The sequence below is a fragment of the Prionailurus bengalensis genome, chromosome A1, assembly GCF_016509475.1.
Source record: "Prionailurus bengalensis isolate Pbe53 chromosome A1, Fcat_Pben_1.1_paternal_pri, whole genome shotgun sequence".
Lineage (NCBI taxonomy): Eukaryota > Metazoa > Chordata > Mammalia > Carnivora > Felidae > Prionailurus > Prionailurus bengalensis.
Window position 1 is genome coordinate 116,363,110 of NC_057343.1, and position 14,815 is coordinate 116,377,924.

Genomic DNA, 14,815 nt, shown 5'->3' on the forward strand with positions numbered 1-14,815 from the left:
GCCCCCGGGCAGCGTTCAGAGCTCCTGCCCGGGCGGGCGCGCGGCGGCGGCGGCGGCAGAGGCGGCGGAGCCTGAGCGGGGATGTAGAGGCGGCGGCACTGGCGGCAGCAGAGGCGGCGGCGGCGGCGGCGGCGGCAAGAGCAGGCGCCCGAGCCGAGCGAGAAGAGCGGCCGAACCTTGCCCCCCGAAGCCGGGCCCCGCGTCCCAGCCCTGCCCAGCCTGCGCCCAGCCATGCGCGCCGCCTGCTGAGTCCGGACGCCTCACGCTGCGCCCTCCGCCCGCCGCGCCGCGCTTCGCTCGGGGGTGATTAGTTGCTTTTTGTTGTTTTTTAATTTGGGCCGCGGGGAGGGGGAGGAGGGGCAGGTGCTGCAGGCTCCCCCCCCTCCCCGCCTCGGGCCAGCCGCGGCGGCGTGACTCCGGCTCCGGACCTGGGCACGGCGGGCGGCGCGGCTGGAGCGGAGCGCACCGCGGCGGTGGTGCCCAGAGCGGAGCGCAGCTCCCCGCCCCACCCCTCCCCCTCGGCCTCGCGGCGGCGGCGGCCGTGGCGGCTTGGACGACTCTGAGAGCCGGTAGGTGTCGGGCCACGGCCCTCCCCCGACCCCCCCGGAGGCCGGCCCCCTCCCCTTCCCCGCCTACCTCCCTCTCCTCCCTCGGGGCCCGGTGCGCGGCCGGGGCCGGAGTTCGCTGCAAGTCGGCGGAAAGTTTGGCGGCGCGAGCTCCCCCGAAGTTCAGGTGCGGAGAGCCAGGGACGGGAAAGGAGGGGTCCGTGTTTGGGAGGGGCGGGGGGCGCCCGCAGGCTGAGCCGCGGAGCCCTGTAGCCTGGGAGCCCTAGCGCCGGTGATCGCTCGGTGGCCGCTGCTATACTCCAGCCTCCCCAAGCCGCAGTCGGCTCGGTCGCAGATCACTGAGTACAGACAAAAAGAGGGGTTTTAGGGTCGGGGACTGCGGTTTGGGCTCCGTGGGTTGGGACCGAGGCTCTCCCTGCGGGGTACCGTCCCCTCCCCAAGTACTCGAGCTTGAGGGCGCTGGGGCGGCGGGAGCCCGGGTCCTCACCTCTTGGTATTGGGCGGGCGCTCCGCCTGCGGGGGCGGCTGATTGGAGATATGCGGCGCGCACTCCCCCCGTCAGACCCCTCGCAGCCCTGTGTTTTGGGGGCTACAGTAACTGCTGCCCTGGACCACGCGTGGCTGAGTCTCACCCCTCCACTTGGAGGGGGCGGCGGCCACTTCTATATTTCCCCTATGGTTCCTCGCCCCCGCTGCCCGCCGGGTGCCTGGCGGGCTGATCAAGTTTGACCTTTCCCCCCCCCCTTCTTTTTTACCGTCTAAGTATCAACCCCCACCACAACCTCCGCTCTCCGAGGCCTCTCTTTCCCGTCCTCTCCAGCCTTGGGGAGTCTTTCAGCCTGTCTCCCGAGCTCCGCGTGGCCAAGCAGCGTGCAAAGCCAGGGAGGGAGACTGGGGGTGTTCCTGTAGCTGCGGAGTGTGGGAGGCGGGTGTCCCAGGCGCCTGCCTCGCTGCTTTGGCCCCAAATTTACCCATGAAGTTCGGCCCCAAGCCCCCCTCCCCTTTGCTTCCCTAGAGCGAGGGGCTGAACCGCCGCGAGAAGAATGTGTTAATTTTCTTGCTGGGGGAAGTTGTCCTCTCCCGGAATGGGCTGCTTTCCGGCGGGGAGCGCGGGGTGCGCCTGGCTTTGTTTATTTGTAGAATCGACAGAAAGTGAGTGACCCCAGTTTTTAAATTGGGGGGCTGCCTCCGGGACCTGTCAGAAGAGCTGAAGCGCCCAATAAGGGAGCAAGATAGCTTTTTTTTTTTTTTTTTTTTTTTTTTTTTTTCTTTCCCGCTCGGAAGGGGTGCGCGGAGTTGGGCTGGTGCCATGGGCTGCAAGGAGGCAGCAGCAGATTTGGGGGGTTCTGTAGGGACTCATCCGTCAAGACCCACACCTCCCTTTTTCTCCCGAGACAAGGGTCTGAAGGCAGCCGCGCCCTGCTTTGCCCCAGGATCCTGGGTGGTCTGCGAGTCGCATCTTCGTGTTGGGGGAGAGCTGAACCGGGATCCGGCGAGCCAGCTTCTTGACCTCCGCCTTTCCCTGAGCGGCGGGCGCTGTTCGGAGCCCTCGGTTTTGTGGTGGGCCCAACCCCCCCGCGTTTGCTCAGGAAGCGCTGGGGAGGGGGGCTTGTGTGTTCGTTCGGCCCTCGCCCCCGCCGGAGCCGCCCCGGGCGGCTGGCAAACAGAGTCCCTTTCAAGTTTTCCGCTGGGGCCGCCTGGCGGGGGCTGCGTGCGCGGTCGCTGCGGACTTGTTTGGAGCGCTATTTGAACGCCCGGCGCCACCTCAGCTGCCCCGGCCCGCGGGGGCGGGGGTGTCCTTCCGTGCAACTGAGAGCATTTCAATTAGATGTTTTTACCGGTCGCACTGGCCTAAGCTTCGTGTGAGCCCCCTCCCGAAAGACCCCGTATCCTGGGTCCCAACTGCCGCAGGAACCCCAGGAACTGGTACCCGAGGTCTCCTCCCAACTCTTTTTTTGAGAGCGATGAGGGGAGACTGAGGTCGGTGCTACCTACTACTGTCTAGTGTTGATTTAGCAGTTTCCCTGGATGAGACTCAAGCAGGAGCTGGGGGGGGGGGGGTAATGGCCCGCTCTGCAGCTGTCACCCCCCTCCCAGAACGGAAATCGTTCTCTCCTGGGGAGGAGGGAGAGGGGGTGATTTTTGTCCTGGGAAGGGGTGGGAACAGCTGAGGAAGGTTGGCGTCTGAGTTCTCAGTCAGCCCTGGGGAGCTTGGTAGAAGCACCCCCACCTCATCTTGGCATGAGCTGGGGCTCTCCCAGGGAAGCCCCTAAGCCAGCCTTGTGGCTCCCTCTCCAAAGCCACCTCCCTTTCCAAGGTGGGGGCAGAGGTTCCTCTGCAGAAGACAGACCCTTGGCTGGCTGGCTGTCGGTTGGCGCCTTATTTATGTGTGTATTTGGGCCCGGCTGTTTTCCCGGCTCAGCAGGTGACCCTGGCCTGGGCCTCCTATCTCTCCCCCGACAGAGCCTGTTGACTTACCCGTGGGCCAGCGGCCTCGTCTTTATCACGTGAGGCCTGGAATGTCCACCCGCCTGGGCTGGGCCGGGTGGGGGAAGGGAGAAGGAGGGGAGGATTCTGCATCCAGGGCCCAGGCCAGCACAGGCCTCTGTTCCATGGGTTCCCACTGTAAGCCCCAACTCTTGATTCTTCTTTCTAGCTTTTTGCCTGCCTTCTACCCATTTGACAAGTATGAAACTGAGGCTTATAGGAGTGTGGCAAGCAGGGTTGTATCTGCATAAAGAACCAAGCCTCTGAGAATTAAATACCCCACCTTCTTTAGAGCCCCACCTAGCTATTTATGGGAGAGTGGAATGGAAATGGGGGTCTCTCTGGGGGGAGGGGTGTGGGCTGAGCTGAGGTCAGCTGACTTTTTAAGGATTCTAGATAGGTCGGAGGAATGAGGGGGTATACTGATGAGCCAGACCCAGGCCTGCTTTCCTAGAGCCCCCTGTCTGGTGGGGTGACGATTAAGGCAGAACTAACTCCCCAGTCCTGGTGCTCTGGAGGATGGCCTTATTGGCCAGGGATGGGGCAGGGCTCATTTACTGTTATTACTGTGTATTCTCTATATGTAAATAACTTATTCATTCATTGCCCCAACATACATTTTTTGAGCACCTACTATGTGTCAAGCCCCACCTTTCTAACTCTGCCCCTGCTTGGGAGGCAGGCCCAGGGTAGAAGCCCCTCCCTCTTTGCCCACCCGCTGGGGCCTGGATTGGGGCTTCCCACCCTTTTTTTCTGGTGCTCTCCCTCCCTTATCCCTACCACCTGGTGCTGTCCTAGCCTCTCTCTCTCTCTCTCTCTCTCTCTCTCTCTCTCTCTCTCTCTCTCTCTCTCTGCGTGTGTGTGCGCGTGTGTGTGAAGTGTCCTTGATTAAGTGTATTAATAGTTAAACTCTCACTCATAGCTGGAACTCACCAGACCACAAAAAGCCTCCCCAGTTACTCACGCGCTACTGCCCAACAAGAATATCCCACTCAAGTTTTTTTTTTTCTTTCTCTTACTTCCCCCTTCATTCCCCCCAACACTGAGCCCACCTCCCAGGCTACAGGCAATGAAAAAGGACTGACCCCCTCAAAGACCCAGGAATCTCCCAGCCATTCCACCTGCCCCCTAAAGCCCAAGGCAGTGTCAGCTGCTAGATGAGGCTGTGTGGGTCTAGTCTGTTGGTCTGGGATGTGGGAAGCTGGGTGGTGTGTGTGCTTATGACTCAGGGCATGTGGTATCTGTAAATCTGTGTGTTGAACGTGTGTCCGTCTGCCTGCCTTGGGGGGAGGGGTGGGAGTCTGAGCATGTGTATATTTGTGCATCAGGGCATGTGTATCTGTGGATCTAGGAGTTGTGTATGTCTGCATTGCATCTGTACATGTGTGTTTGTGAATCTGAGTACATTCTGAAAGTTGGATTTGTCCTTGTGAATCTGGGAATGTGCATATTCTGAGTTGTGTGTGCTTAGAATTTTGGAGTGTGTACTTGTGATTTGTGTATATCTGTGTTTTGCGTATTGTAAATCTGGGGGTGTCTGACTCCCTGAGTAGTGAATCTGAATTGGGAAAGTGGTATATGAATCTGGGAGTGGGCATATCTGAGCTGTGCGGGCAGTGGTCTGTGTCTGTCTTTGGTGGCTGGTGTCTGTGTTCCTTTCTTTTTCTGTATCTGTCTGCCAGTCTGTCTTTCTGAGTCTCTCCCTCCCTCTTCCTCTCTGGTTGAGGCTGTGTGTGTGTGTGTGTGTGTGTGTGTGTGTGTGTGTGTGTCTGTGTAGCATTGAACCTCTCCCACCCCGTCCTTCCCCTCCTCTGCCCTCCCTGGCAGTAACTGGGCAGCCTCCCCGTCTGCCTGCCTGCTGGGAGTTTTGGAAGCTGTGGAGGGAGACAGGCTGGGGCCGGGGTGACAGCGCGTATCCACGGCGATGGCAGCCTGTGATTATGGGAATAAAAGGATTTTAAGGTCATGGGTGTATTTTTTTTTTTTTTTTTTGTTCTGTTTTGTTTTTCCCCCCTTTGGTGGAGCCGGTGGCAGCAAAGGGCCAGAGCTGTGTGTCTGCAGGTTGGGAGTCTGTCCCCATGCAAGTGAACATGGATATGTGGTGCTTTCCTGGAAGCATGAATACATGTGTGTACATGCATGAGCAGAGCCTGTGAAAGTATGTGTTCTACGTATGTTCTAGCTGCCTGCTCCCCATGTGAGAGGCCACAGGGCTATTCCCTGGGGGAGAATTCCCAGGAAAACTTTTTGCTTCTGGGAGAGACATGGAGCTGGAACCCTGCAGTCCTCTATATCCTTAAGAGCCGTCTGGCCTGATCCTTGCCTACCCGACCTTCCCTCCACAGTAGGGTGTCTTTTGCCAGAGACTGGCTGGGCCCAGTCACCTGGGCCAGGCCACATCTTGGGGTGTCAGTGCCCCTGGCCCTGCTCCAGTCCCTGTAATTGCATTCTGCCGCCTAATCCCCCGCCAGCTCAATTAGATCGCAAATTCTTCTTCATTTCCTGCCTCTGATGCTGGCCTCCCTCTGGGCTCGCAGGGCCTGGGAGAGAGGGAGGGGATCCTGCCCCCCTCCTGCCCTCACTAGGGGCTCTTAGAGGGTGTGATTAGTTGCTGGCACACTGGCCCTGGGGTGCAGGTTGGAACCTTGGAGGCCGACAGGACAGCTCTGTTGGCCTTCTTTGGACTAGCCTCAGTATTCCCATGCTGGGGGAGGGGCTTGTGTTACTGGTACATGGGCTCTAGGTAGACCAGACATCACTCTGGACTAGGCCCCTACACACTGCCCTCACCCCGTGTCCCCACAGGCTCTGCTCGTGTTCTGTTTCCAGAGCAGTTGCTGGTCACCCTCTGGCACAGTAGTCGTGACCTTGTTTTTGACCTTTCATTGGTGTCTGTTCTGGAGGTCAGTAGGACCACTGAGCTCTTCTCTACTGGGTCCTCTTAACTTCCTCCCTGGTCTCAAGGGAGACTCTGACCTCACCCAGACAAGTGTGTCTGAGCACTGGCTCTGGAGTCACACCTCGTTCCAAATCTTGGCCACACCACTGTCTAGCTGGGTATATGACCTTTGGTGAGTTGTGTTCTCTGTGATCCTCAGTTTCCTTATCCCTGAAATGGGATAATAAGAGTGCCTGCCTTACAAGGCCATTTTCAGATGGACACAAGGATAGTTGGTCAGTGCCCAGCACCAGTAGCTAACCCACAGCATGCAATAAAAGTTGGCTTTCCTGGTGACAAGGGCTTCATACCCCTAGTGAAAAGGAAGAAAAGAGTTGGTGGCTCACACATAGCATTTCCGTTTCCATTCTGCTCATTACCAGGTGTGTGACGTTGAGCACATCACTTTGCCTCTCTGGGTTTCTCTTCCCCATCTGTAAAATGGGACTGGTAATAGGCCTGACCTCCTAGAACACACGGGAGGGCTATCTGCATGCAGATGCTTGGCCCCAGCTGCCCGCCCCAGCAGGTTTTCACCATATTGGTTACCTTCCTTTTTCTTTCAGCACACCAAGCCTAGGGTGGTGTGGGACTGGTGAAGGCTCAGGCGCAGGGACAGGGGGACTGGCCAAGGTCATGAGGCCCGGGTGGGGTGGGAGGGCTAGGGGATGACCTGCTGGCTTGCTCACTCGTTTACTCGCTGGCTCAGCTGAGCTGTGAGGCATGGACTTCCCTCCCCACTGGTCTCTGTGGAAAGTGGTGGCTTGGCTGATTTTTTTCTGTAAAGGGGAAGCTGGATGTCTACCCTCTCCTTCCCCAGGAGGCACCCGTGGCAGCGGCTGTGCTGACAGGCCTCCTGGCCTTCTTGCTCGGGTAGCTGGCAGCTCTGGAAGGCCGACTGCACACAGATCAGCCACAGGGAAGAGGGAACCGCTAAGGTCCCCTGCTATCACTCATCCCCACGGCCCCTCCCACCCTCAGCCTGGTCCCTTTGGATAGAAAGACAGAAAGGAGCCACTGCAGGAGAGTTGGGGAGACTGGCTCTGCCGGAGGTGGTGGAGAGGGATGGGGTGTGGATAGGGGGTCAGGAGCCCTCTGCTGCAGGGTCCCAGGATCTCCCTGGCTAGTCTTCTTATTTCTATGACCTCTGTCACTCACTGGCCTAGGTTCTTTAATATTTCATGGCCTGTGGAGCCAGCCCCCTGCCCTAGCCCCCTTTGTCTGTCTGCTTCCCCCCTTGGGGCATCCCTGTCGCTGAGTTGCTGAATTACTGACCCCAAGAGGCTGCCTTCCCGTTCCCCCAACTGGCCCCAACACCTTCTGTACCCCTCCTGACTTGTCTCCCCACACCTCTACTTGTCACACCTTCCACCTCATACACATCGTCTCCCCTTCTCTGACATCTCTGACCATCTCCCTGCCCTTTTCCTCCATTTTCCTCTTTTGTTGGCCTCCTCCTCAGCGGAACAGAAACCGTGGCAACTGGTCCGTCTGCCTGCTCCCCTGTCCACCCCTTCCTGCCCCCTCCCCCCTAGCTGTGCTGGGCGTGAGAGCTGGTTTTATTTATTTTTCTGTTTGTTTGGGAAGAGGGCAGTGGCAGTTCTGGGCCCTGGCTGCTGCGCTCTGCCTAGAGCGGCGGGCAGGCGGGCCGTGCTGGCCTCCCAGGAATGTGGCTGGGACGCCCCGCGCTATATTTACTCCCCTCCAGCTGCCGGCCCCAGCAGGGCAGAGCCAGGCCTGCCCGGTGGCCCTGGGGGAGCCCTGTACCCACCCTCCCCTGTCCAGCAGACCCCACGAAGCCCTTGGGCCCACCGCTCCCTCCCTTCCCTGTGACCTCTTCTGACCTCCTTGGACTCGCCTGGCCTGCCAGCAGGAACACTCATGTGCCATGCCAGTATAGACACAAAGTGCGGGTGCTAGGGCCTGATTCCTGTGGGGCAGCACCTGGTAGCCCCACACCCCCACCCAGGGGCCTAGCTTAGGCCTGTAATCTGGTGGCCAGAACTATGCAAAGCATCTTTCTGGGGCTCTCCCCACCAGGCCTGGTCCCTGATCTTGCCACAGTGCCCTCCGCTCTGCTGCTCAGCAATGCTGGCAGGGGTAGGGTGGGTTGGGGCCTGGGGCAGCTTTGAGCAGCTGTGTTCTGTGCACCGCTCTCCCCCTCCCACGTAATGTGCCCTCTGCTAGACCTCCCGGGTTTCTCACATAGACATCTGTGTGCACACCTGAGTGCTTGGACATACATGTGCAACACATATGAACACATGCTGGATTATACCTTCCTTGGAGGCAGGGCCATGCCTCCTGTCATTGATTCCCTCATTCATCAGATGCTCATGGGGTTTTGTGAGCCCGCGCCTTGCCAGCCATGCAATGGGATATGGCAGTGATTCCTTCTGTACCCCCAGTGTCTGGCACCAGCTAAGTAATGGAAGAGCTTTAGCTTCTGCTGTAATCAATTGCTATCCCCCCATTATTACTATAATAATAATAATAATAATAATAATAATAATAATTAATAATGTTTCCACAATGGTAATGGCAATGGCTAACATCCTAAACCCTTACTGGGGCAGGCACTGTGTTAATGGCTTTCTTTAGTCCTCACAGTAGCCCAGTGGTTGGATGCTGTTAGCATCCCAGTATACAGTTGAGGAAACTGAGGCTGGACAGTTTGTTACTTGTCCCAGGACTTGCCACTTGGGGTTGGGTCCTGGCACAGCTCTTGACTGGCTGTGAACACCATGAGAATAGACACGGTTGGTCTGCATGTTTACTGCACCGTCCACACTGCCTGGCATACAGCAGGCACTCCCTGTGTTTGTTGACTAGAAGCCTTGCACTCCTTCTTGGGGCCCTCATACCCCTGGCAGGGGGCCTGACATGGTGTGTGTGTGGGGGGGGGCGATTGGCCAGTTGGACAAATGAATTAATGAATGATCAGATGATTCAGTGGGAATGAGTGCTCTCAAGGGACACTGGGTGGGAGATGTGCTTGTGCTGGCGATTGGACTGCTATGTGGAGATCAACTGTCTCAGTAGAGGATTCTGAGAAGTGGAATGGGGGGAGGGGCTGAGAAATGTGGCCAGAGACCAGTAGGCTGCTGGGGCCTAGCCCTTGGTGCAGGTCATGTCTTCTGCCAAGATCTCGTTTTTTCCATCTGTCAAATGGGCTTGGGAGGCTTTGTCCTCACTGGCTTTCAGTTGGCCTGGTCTGGGACTGGCCTAGGGAGCCTGAGAGGTGAGGGGACTGTGGTGGAAGGGAGGAAGCAGTGGGTGGTGAAGACAGGAAGATTAAGCGTGGAGCTTGGCTTGGAACCTGAGAAGCAGGGAGACCAGCCCTGACCTGACGCCTTGTCCTCCCTCTGAGCTGCAGGGTGGAGGTGCAGGTTCACAAACCTCTAGCTACCCACTCTTGTCAGAGCTGGGCTTCCTGACATCTGCAGTGTCAGTGGCTGTGTGTGCCATGAGGGGGTGGCCTGTCTTCCAGGACTAGATTGGCTCTATCTCCTGGCCCATAGCCGCCCCCCCCATCCCCACCGCCTTTCCAGTTCCTGTTGATCCTGATGGGAGAGACCCACCCCTTCTGCATGACGCACCTTCTCCAAAGCTAGACGGGGTCTTGGTTAGCTGGGTCCATAACTCCAGTTGAGAGTGGGCTTGGCCCCCTTTCTTCCTGGGAGTGTAAGATCTTGGTGGCCTAGAATTTTTAGTCACAGGAATTTAGAATCAGAATGCTTGGAGCGGAGGGATTCTTTTCAGGATTCTTGTCGTGTTGGGATTCTAGAATCACAGAACCATGAGTTTTACTGCAAAGGAAGCGTGAATGGTCATGTTTCAATCTTGTTTGACGCTAGGGGACAGTGAGGATCTGAGAGGAGGGGCTTCCCTGTGGTGCCCTCAAGTGACATGAGTATGTACCTGAGACAGAAACCCAGGTCTGTCTCTGATCTACCTCTCTTTGGAGATCTGGGCTGGCATGGGGAGTGGGCTGTGTGGGCCCAGTCAGGCAGCAAGGGGGTGCGGCTGGCCTGTAGACACAGGAGGGGTCCTTGTGGCGGTGCCCACCCACCCGCTGCCCACCCGCCTGCTGCCCACGCTTCCCGAGGCACCAGTGTGAGGAGGAAATGCCGGCTGTTGCTTCCAGCGACAGCCGGCAGGGCCGGGCGGCTTCCCAGCTCCCCCTCTGATTCATGGCCGCCTGCAGCTCCCCCCTCCCCTGGGGGCCTCAGCAGCCCCATCTGTGCAATGGGGAGAGGAGGCTCTACCCCAGAGTCTAGCGTCACAAAGGCAATGAATTTGGGGCTCTTTTCAAGATCACCATGATGCTTCGAGAGTGCTGGGAGACCAGCTTGGAATAGCCAGCTGGGCGTTTGGACCCGGAGCATTGAGAAGTTCTGCTTGGAGTCAGTCACCCTAATGCTTCCTATAGTCTGAATTGGTGCTGAATTGGTTCCTGGGGCAGAAAGTGTGGTGTGTGGTAAAAGGAAGAGCACTGGATGGGAGGCTTAGGTCACTGGGCTCTCTCTTGACCTCAGTATACCCATCTGCAAAATGGAGGATGTTATTCAATGAGGTCTTATTCACTGTCAACTCTACCTGGGTATGTGCTGGATGAGGTGCATACTGGGAATGCTGAGGCAAGTAGCAGAGTGGTGGGGCAGGGCAGGGGTCTCTTTGGCTGCAGACATGGGGCGGGAGTATGATTTGGCTGAAGGGGTGGCTCTAGGAGAAGGAATGAGGTAGGGGGGAGATAAGGAGCCTGCCAGCAAGGCAATGTCCAGCGGAAAATCCCAGCCATTCTCAGGAAGCGTTTCCTCCACCGGTCTCCTGGGAGGGAGGCAAGGCAAGCAGGAAGGCGAGTAGATGGGGGCAAACAAAGCCCCCCAGCCAGTCTGAGTGGAGATGTCCCTGGCCTGGCAGCTGGGCGGGTGTGCCCCTCGCACTGCGGGAGGGCTGGAACGCACCCCCCACCATGCTCTGAAACTGGGCCTGTGGTGGGAGGGCCAGGGCTGCCAGGAGGGGCCGGGCCATAGTCCAGATTTCAAAGCCTTCCCCAGGGGCCTCGTGGTGCCCTCCGCCCTGTCCTGAGCTGCCGCCGCGGGGGTGGCAGATGCTGTTTCAGCGGCTGAGGCAAGTGGGAGGCCTCCGGAAGGTCCTCCTGGGAGGTTCCGGGGGGCAGTGGGGGCGTCAGCAGCTGCCGCCCAGCCAGAGCTGGCTCACAGTGGCCTCCCAGGTCCCTGTGTACCCCAGGCTTGGGGCCTGGGGGAAGTGCTTTGGAATTGAGACTGGTCCCCCCTGCCTTTGCCTCACCCGCCCCCCCCCGACACACACACACACACACACACACACACACACACACACACACTGCCCACCAAGCTTCTTGGCTCTGGCCACCTCCCATCCCTGGCTGTGTCTGCAGAGCCCCCCGGGGAAGGCAGGGGAGGAGGCGCAGTGGGCTCAGAACAGCGGGTGCCCGTGCAGCCAAGTATTTGTGCGAGCTGTCAGAGACAGACAGGCATGTGGGGAATTTGGTGCGTGTGGGGCTGGGGGAAGCAGCCGGGTGGGCAGGCAGGCAGGGAGGGAAGGTGGGGGTGCCTCCCCCGCCTGTTGAACCCTGCAGAGACCACTGTTTTCCCCAGCCCCAAACCAGAAGGTATATCAGGCACTGTCTTCCTGCCTGTACCAGTGCAGTGAGACTATGACCCTTGCTAGGGTCTGATTATGGTGCTGACACTGGGGAAGGGGGTGCCATGTTGAGTGTTGGAGCCTGGGAGAAGCTGTCTGGTGAAGTGTGGAGCCAGGCAGGAATCTGGGTTGTGCCCGACTCTGGCCTCCAGGAAATAGCAGCTGTTATGCTCCCATGTACCCCCGCCACCAACCCCCCTGCCCCCAAGCCTGGCACAACTTGTTTCCTGGCCAGGGTCCGGCTGGGGCAGATTGGAGGAGCCTGGTATTGCCCAGTCTGGGCAAGGAACAGGCTGGGTGGAAGGGGCCATGTTTATAAGCCTACAGGTACTTGGGGTGCTGGGGAGGGGCTTTCCCCCAGACATTCTTTTGCGAAAGCAGGTTGGAGTCACTTGGATGAGGGGAACTTGGCCCTTCTTTCCCTGGACAGAGACCCCAATTTAGTCCCCTTTGGGGTCTGCTCTCCAGTAGTGCCTATTAGGCATGTTAGGGCCTAGAGTTGAGTAATACTTGATGTTTCATATCTGAGAACTCAGAGAGGGGGCTACACTGGCCCAAGATCACACGGTGGGCTCCCCAGCCTTCTCTCTACCCTCATGTGGGTGGGGCCAATGGGGAAGAGGTGAACATTGGGGGTTTGCTGGGGTGGGGGGACTATATTTAGTCCTGCAGAGCCAGGGGGCCCCTGGGAGCAGCTGTCAGTGGGGGGACAGACAGAGGCCTGGAGCTGCATTTAGTCTGGACAGAAATATCCTCCCCCCACCCACCCACCCACTGGCTGGGCGGCCAGGCTGCGGGCTTGTCCCCTGAGGGGCAGCTTGCCTGGGCCTGGCGGCCGGCGGGACAGGCAAGATGACCCGATAGGCTTTTCCCAGCTCAGGTTTCGATGAAACAGGAACCGGAGCCGCAGCCTGGGCTGTGGGGGCCAGGGCAGCCAGAGCCTAGGGGGCCAGGGCAGCCTCCCCCTACTCCCCCCTTCTCCCTGTGGTGCAGCCTCCCATTCTCTGAGGCCTGGGGAAGAGGCAGGTTATTTATCAAGCCAGCCTCCCTGCCGTGTCTGCCTGCGCCTCCCCCCACCTTGCCTCCCCCCACCTTGCCTCCCACCCCCCCCCCCACTCTTGTGCTGGTGGCCATGAGCCTAGCAGAGCAGGGTGAGCTGGGCGGGCGGGCAGGCGGCAGGATGAGCTCAGGAGACGTGAGTCACCCCATCCCTAGCAGCCCCACGAGGCCCTGCGGCCTTGCAGGCAGAGCGCACTCACGCACTCCTCACACGGCACACCCAGGGGCACACGCTTGGGACAGACACATTCACTCAGCACACGTAGTTCCACAGGACCCAGCACATACAACCAATGCACACAGTGCGGTCCTGGTCACCTAATCTGTGGACGCGTACAGTCACAGCCCTGGCTTCTGGCATGTACACATGCTGGCACATACGTAGTCACACGTGGGCATGCTGTACCCATGGGAGGACCCCAGACACCGCTGCAGTGAAGTTGTATGTCTGCTCCATCTTCAGGACACAGCCCACAACCACATGGTCCCATAGAATCGGGCCAGGAGCACTGACACAACAGAACCTGGCATGTGTGCCCACACATGTGTACACACACACATGCAAACACACATGATACAGTTGGGGCACCACTTACCCAAATGACCATTGGCCAATGTAGAGTCACCTGAGTTCTGTAAGGTAGGTGTGAGAAGGGAGGTGTTTTCTCCCATCCCCCAGGCTGGCTTGGCTTTCTCTAGGGGAAGAGGCCCAAGTGTCAGGCTTGGAAATGTTAAACCCACCCTGACCTCCAGGATGAAGTCTGACCCCGGTAGAGCAGGTTGGGTACAAATGGGGGAGAGATACAGAGGTAGCCAGGAAGAGGAAAGACCTGGAAAAGAAAAGCTGTGGAAGATATGTTTTCCTGGGAGTGCCGAGTGGCCAGCTGCTGCCCCACTCAGGGGGCAGGTCCTTGGGAGTTTGGGGTTACCAGAAATTGGGGGAAGAGACCCCCTTGTTCTAGTGAGCTGTGCCCCAGGAGCCTGCCTGCTCACTCTGGCACCCGCTTTCCTCAGTTCTTTTGGCTCCCAAATCTCATCATCTCCCCCACCTTGCAACTGGTACCCTGAGATTTAGAATTCAGACAAATTTCCTGGTTCTTAGTCTACTGGCCTACAAAATGGGTACAGAGTTGACCTGAATACCAGGAGCGGCTGGGCTGCTGGATTGGAGGGATGCCCTCAAGGAGCCTGTAAGTTTCTGCTGTGCATTGGGTCTAGGGCTTGCCTTCCCTGGACTGGGCAGAACTGGGGGCATGTCTGTTTTTCATATACTGAAAAACACCAGTTTTCAGATAGAGAATTGAATCTGATGGGTCTGACTTCATGGTCATGAAGGGCTTTAGACACAATCACCCAGCACCCAGACTACAGATCATTCTGGCTCTACAAGGTTGAGAGAGCCCAGAAGGGGTCAAGAGGAAGGTTGGCTGTAAGGTCTTGGGCCCAGGCTAGCTCCCATCTCCTGACCACACAGATCTCCCTCATAAAGGCCTAGACAGTGGTCAGGGAGGGAAGGAGGGGCCCAGGCATTCTGAAGTAAACAAACAGCAATGGTCAGTCAGGAGGATTGGATGTCCCCTGAGCCATGGACTCGAGTGGGACAGGCCTGGGCTCCAAACTTGGCTTGGTCACTGCCTGCTTTGCAATCATGGGCCACTCTGACCTCACTTTTGCCACCTATAAAATGAGTATGAACCTTATCTCTGTGTCTCAAAGCTATGAGACCTGAAATAGATAGTGGGGTGTGGTTCTCACTATGTCTCACCTGGATCTCCAGGTGAATCCAGACCTCCTCCCGAACTGAGTGCTCCACCAAAGCTGGCATTTTCCTGGGAGTGGTACCCCACCACAAGGACTCCTTAATTAGACTATCTTGGATTCAGCTTTCTTTAGGGCTGTTCTCAGGGAACGCTAAGGTGTGGGAGTGTAGAGGCTGATCTTGGGGCCACAGGGAGGGGGAGGCATGGGAATGGGTTGGACCCAGGGAGAGGAATGTGGGGTCCTTGGGTGTCTGGACATCCCTGGGGGCTTTACAACATGGGAGGAAGCAGAGTCGACCGTAGATCGACTTCTATGG

General features: G+C 58.1%; 1 protein-coding gene across 3 annotated transcripts in view; it reads left to right on the forward strand.

The window, feature by feature from the left end:
• The first annotated feature begins 22 nt into the window (after window positions 1-22).
• The window catches only part of CXXC5 (CXXC finger protein 5), a 34,980-nt gene continuing 20,187 nt past the window's right edge, over window positions 23-14,815 (forward strand). Inside the window, exon 1 of one of the 3 annotated variants that reach the window (XM_043574495.1) lies at window positions 23-569. The gene's annotated coding sequence lies outside the window, so the exon portion shown is untranslated. Of the gene's footprint in view, window positions 570-628; window positions 733-14,815 lie in introns of those variants that run through there. The other 2 variants (XM_043574754.1, XM_043574572.1) reach the window with 2 other exon arrangements.